Here is a 5,178-nt window from a genome sequence, read left to right as displayed (position 1 = left end):
ATGCATGAATATACACATACATATGAATATTTAGCAGCATATATGTGTGTGTGTATACATGTTTATGGGAGAAACTTCAGCAAATACAAATATGTATATAATGTATGTAATGTGTATAAATGTATGTAATCTATATAATGTATATATAATGCATGTAATGTAGATAAACATATACGAGTAAAGATAAAAATGCTGTGTTGATATCAGATATAGAGAGAAATATGGATACATATATATATATACACACATATATACACATACGTATTATATGTGTGTGTATATATACATATATTGAAGAAACTTTAGAAAATATAAATAAGCAAAATTGAAATAAAAATCACCTGTAATCTCACTACTCAGAGGTCACTATTATTATTTAAGACACCATTTCCACAGCTTTTTAATATACTGTATATAAATATACAGAGAAAAGGGTAGAAATACAGATATCAGCTATAGAGTCTATATAAAAATGTTATCTCAACCATGATTCATAATATGACTTTTTTGTTCAATAATACATCTCAAATGTTTTCATGCCCTTGCAGTAACACGTAAATGGTTTTGTAATATTCCTTTGAGGACACTTCCCACATTTTCAACTAGCCTTTACTGTGCGATATTTCTTTGGTCTCCTTTTTTGTTTTGAACAGCAATGTCATGAACTTTCTTGCAGCTACATTTTCTTTATAGATTCCCAACTGTTTCTTTAGAATAAATTGCGAGAAGGGCGCCTGAGTGGCTCAGTCAGCCGAGCGGCCAACTTCAGCTCAGGTTGTGATCTGGCGGTTCGTGAGTTCAAACCCCATGTCAGGCTCTGTGCTGACAGCTCAGAGCCTGGAGCCTACTTTGGATTCTGTGTCTCCCTCTCTCTTTGCCCCTCCCCTGCTCGTGCTCTGTCTCTGTCTCTCTCAAAAATAAAAAATAAGCATTAAAAAAATTTTTTTTAAAGAATAAATTGCTAGGAAGAAAATTATTTATTCAAAGGGTATATGGGAGCCTGTAGGTGGCTCGGTCAGTTAAGCCTCTGACTCTTGATTTTGCCTCAGGCCATGTTCTCATGGTCCTGAGTTTAAGCCCCACGTAGGGCTCCATGCCATTAGGGCTCGGAGCCTGCTTGGGATTCTCTCACTCCTCTCTCTTTATCCCTCCCCTGCTCACTTGCTCTCTCTAAAAATAAATAAACATTAAAAAAAAGGGGGGGATATGAAGTAATATCGTTTCTGATAAGTATTGCTATGTCCTCCTTCACAAGTGATATGCCAGGCTGATGCTTACATTAGTATTTTTAGTGTTTTATGAGACTGTCTAGCTCCTCTTATTATCCTTTTTCTTAAAAAGTGAGCTCTGTGCCCAACATGGGGCTTGAACTCACAACCCCAAGATCAAGAGTCACATGCCCTACTGACTGAGCCAGCCAAGCGCCCTTCCTATTATCCTTTTATTTTACTATTATCATTTTTTTCTTATATTCATTGACAAGTGTTTAGAAAATGTAAGCAAACAGAAAAGAATTAAAATTCCCATAATCTCATTATATGATTAACCATTATCAATACTTCCTTTCAGTCTTTATAAATATTTAGATTTACATCTATATTTAATATATATAGTATGCTCTTTGGTGTATTTTTTTTGGTATATTTATTTTCTTGTTAATTTCTAAGAGCCCTTTTAAGAAATACGCATTGCAAAGTGTTTCCTATTGTTTGTATCCTTTAAAGTTTGTTCGTGGTGTATTTTGATGCACATTAAATTTTCATGTTCATTCCTTATTTATCCTTTTACACTTTCACCTTTTGTGTCATGCGTGAAAAGTTCTTCCACATATAAAATTTTCTTTTTGCTATTTTCTTTTTATAGTTAGTTCTTTAATCCACCTGGAATCAATTAGGAATCCAGTGTCAGGCTAAGAATCCTTTTTTTTCTCGGAGGGGAGGGAAGATGGCGGCGTAGGAGGACGCTGGGCTCACCGCGCGTCCTGCGGGTCACTTAGATTCCACCTACACCTGCCTAAAGAACCCAGAAAACCGCCAGAGGATTAGCAGAACGGAGTCTCCGGAGCCAAGCGCAGACGAGAGGCCCACGGAAGAGGGGAGGAAGGGCGGCGAGGCGGTGCGCGCTCCACGGACTGGCGGGAGGGAGCCCGGGCGGAGGGGCGGCTCGCCGGCCAAGCAGAGCCCCCGAGTCTGGCTGGCAAAAGCGGAGGGGCCGGACAGACTGTGTTCCCACAGCAAGCGCGACTTAGCATCTGGGAGGTCATAAGTGAACAGCTCTGCTTGGAAAGCGGGAAGGCTGGAGGACAAAGGGAGGGAGAGTTGCTGAGCCCCCAGACGGCAGAGCTCAGCTTGGCGGGGAACAAAGGCTCTCGCCAGCGCCATTTCCCCGCCCATCCCCCCCGCCCATCCCCCAGCCAAAATCCCAAAGGGAACCAGTTCCTGCCAGGGAACTTGCTGGCTCCGGCGCAAACACCCAACGCTGTGCTTCTGCAGATCCCTCCCTCCGGCGGGTCTGACTCCCACCCGGTGCCGCAGGGCCCCTCCCGAAGCGGATCACCGAAGGAGAAGCGAGCTGAGCCTGCCCCTCCCGCCCCTGTGCACCCTGCCGATCCACCCCAGCTAATATGCCAGATCCCCAGCACCACAAGTCTGGCAGTGTGCAAGTAGCCCAGACCGGCCACGCCACCCCACAGTGAATCCTGCCCCTAGGAGAGGGGAAGAGAAGGCACACACCAGTCTGACTGTGGCCCCAGCGGTGGGCTGGGGACAGACATCGGGTCGGACTGTGGCCCCGCCCACCAACTCCAGTTATACACCACAGCACAGGGGAAGTGCCCTGCAGGTCCTCACCACTCCAGGGACTATCCAAAATGACCAAACGGAAGAATTCCCCTCAGAAGAATCTCCAGGAAATAACAACAGCTAATGAACTGACCACAAAGGATTTAAATAATATAACAGGAAGTGAATTTAGAATAATAGTCATAAAATTAATCGCTGGGCTTGAAAACAGTAGAGAGGACAGCAGAGAATCTCTTGCTACAGAGATCAAGGGACTAAGGAAGAGTCAGGAGGAGCTGAAAAACGCTTTAAATGAAATGCAAAATAAAATGGAAACGACGACGGCTCGGATTGAAGAGGCAGAGGAGAGAATAGGTGAACTAGAAGATAAAGTTATGGAAAAAGAGGAAGCTGAGAGAAAGAGAGTTAAAAAAAATCCAGGAGTATGAGGGGAAAATTAGAGAACTAAGTGATACACTAAAAAGAAATAATATACGCATAATTGGTATCCCAGAGGAGGAAGAGAGAGAGAAAGGTGCTGAAGGTGTACTTGAAGAAATAATAGCTGAGAACTTCCCTAAACTGGGGAAGGAAAAAGGCATTGAAATCCAAGAGGCACAGAGAACTCCCTTCAGACGTAACTTGAATCGATCTTCTGCACGACATATCATAGTGAAACTGGCAAAATACAAGGATAAAGAGAAAATTCTGAAAGCAGCAAGGGATAAACGTGCCCTCACATATAAAGGGAGACCTATAAGACTCGTGACTGATCTCTCCTTTGAAACTTGGCAGGCCAGAAAGGATTGGCACGATATCTACAGTGTGCTAAACAGAAAAAATATGCAGCCGAGAATCCTTTATCCAGCAAGTCTGTCATTTAGAAGAGAAGGAGAGATAAAGGTCTTCCCAAACAAACAAAAACTGAACGAATTTGTCACCACTAAACCAGCCCTACAAGAGATCCTAAGGGGGATCCTGTGAGACAAAGTACCAGAGACATCGCTACAAGCATAAAACATACAGACATCACAATGACTCTAAACCCGTATCTTTCTATAATAACACTGAATGTAAATGGATTAAATGCGCCAACCAAAAGACATAGGGTATCAGAATAGATAAAAAAACAAGACCCATCTATTTGCTGTCTACAAGAGACTCATTTTAGATCTGAGGACACCTTTAGATTGAGAGTGAGGGGATGGAGAACTATTTATCATGCTACTGGAAGCCAAAAGAAAGCTGGAGTAGCCATACTTATATCAGACAAACTAGACTTTAAATTAAAGCCTGTAACAAGAGATGAACAAGGGCATTATATAATAATTACAGGGTCTATCCATCAGGAAGAGCTAACAATTATAAATGTCTATGCGCCGAATACCGGCGCCCCCAAATATATAAAACAATTACTCATAAGTAACCTTATTGATAAGAATGTGGTAATTGCAGGGGACTTTAACACTCCACTTACAGAAATGGATAGATCATCTAGACACATGGTCAATAAAGAAACAAGGGCCCTGAATGATACATTGGATCAGATGGACTTGACAGATATATTTAGAACTCTACATCCCAAAGCAACAGAATATACTTTCTTCTCGAGTGCACATGGAACATTCTCCAAGATAGATCATATACTGGGTCACAAAACAGCCCTTCATAAGTATACAAGAATTGAAATTATACCATGCATACTTTCAGACCACAATGCTATGAAGCTTGAAATCAACCACAGGAAAAAGTCTGGAAAACCTCCAAAAGCATGGAGGTTAAAGAACACCCTACTAAAGAATGAGTGGGTCAACCAGGCAATTAGAGAAGAAATTAAAAAATATATGGAAACAAACGAAAATGAAAATACAACAATCCAAACGCTTTGGGACGCAGCAAAGGCAGTCCTGAGAGGAAAATACATTGCAATCCAGGCCTATCTCAAGAAACAAGAAAAATCCCAAATACAAAATCTAACAGCACACCTAAAGGAAATAGAAGCAGAACAGCAAAGGCAGCCTAAACCCAGCAGAAGAAGAGAAATAATAAAGATCAGAGCAGAAATAAACAATATAGAATCTAAAAAAACTATAGAGCAGATCAACGAAACCAAGAGTTGGTTTTTTGAAAAAATAAACAAAATTGACAAACCTCTAGCCAGGCTTCTCAAAAAGAAAAGGGAGATGACCCAAATAGATAAAATCATGAATGAAAATGGAATTATTACAACCAATCCCTCAGAGATACAAACAATTATCAGGGAATACTATGAAAAATTATTTGCCAACAAACTGGACAACTTGGAAGAAATGGACAAATTCCTAAACACCCACATGCTTCCAAAACTCAATCAGGAGGAAATAGAAAGCTTGAACAGACCCATAACCAGCGAAGAAAT

Source organism: Panthera leo, chromosome B4 (assembly GCF_018350215.1).
Source record: "Panthera leo isolate Ple1 chromosome B4, P.leo_Ple1_pat1.1, whole genome shotgun sequence".
NCBI classification, from domain to species: domain Eukaryota; kingdom Metazoa; phylum Chordata; class Mammalia; order Carnivora; family Felidae; genus Panthera; species Panthera leo.
This window is presented reverse-complemented; position numbering follows the sequence as displayed.